This window comes from Propithecus coquereli, unplaced genomic scaffold (genome assembly GCF_000956105.1).
Source record: "Propithecus coquereli isolate 6110/MARCELLA unplaced genomic scaffold, Pcoq_1.0 Scaffold32, whole genome shotgun sequence".
In the NCBI taxonomy this organism is placed as follows: domain Eukaryota; kingdom Metazoa; phylum Chordata; class Mammalia; order Primates; family Indriidae; genus Propithecus; species Propithecus coquereli.
The window spans coordinates 9,018,583-9,019,292 of NW_012148841.1; positions in this window are offsets into that span (position 1 = coordinate 9,018,583).

A 710-nucleotide genomic window follows, 5' to 3' on the forward strand; every position below is an offset into this window, starting at 1 on the left:
TATTCTGCTAAATTAGGATACTTGTTCTCATCTCTCTGTGCTATTGGTCATGCTGTTCACCACTGCTGATACACCTTTTAACCTTTCTTCGTTTTAAATTTTTTGGTATCATCTTTATTCAGGTATAATTTATATACCAAGCAATTCACCAATTTTAACTATCATTTGACACGTTTTGACAAATGTATACACCTGTGTAACCATGACAACAGTCATGACATAGAGCATTTTCATCACTGCAAAAAGTTCCTTCAAGCTTCTTTATAGTTGGTCCCCTCTTAGTCTTTGAGTTTTCTAGAATTCATACAAACAGAATCACAAGTATATAGCTCTTCTGTGTCTACCTTCTTTCACTTAGCAAAATGCTTTTGAGATTCATCCATGTTGTACTATATATAAATAGTTCCTTTCTTTTTATTGCTGAGTAGTACTCCCCTATATAGATACAACACAATTTGTACGCTCCAGTTCTGCTCTAAGCTCTCTTCAGTTTTTAGCTATTAGAAATAATCCTATTATAGGTCCAGGTTCTGTGCCTCATGCCTGTAATCCCAGCACTTTGGGAGGCTGAGGAGGGGAGGATTGCTTTAGGCCAGGAATTTGACACCAGCCTGGGCAACATAGCGAGACCCTGTCTCTACAAAAAATTTTTAAAAATTAGCCAGGTGTGGTGGTGTGTACCTGTAGTCCTAGCTACTTGGGAGGTTGAG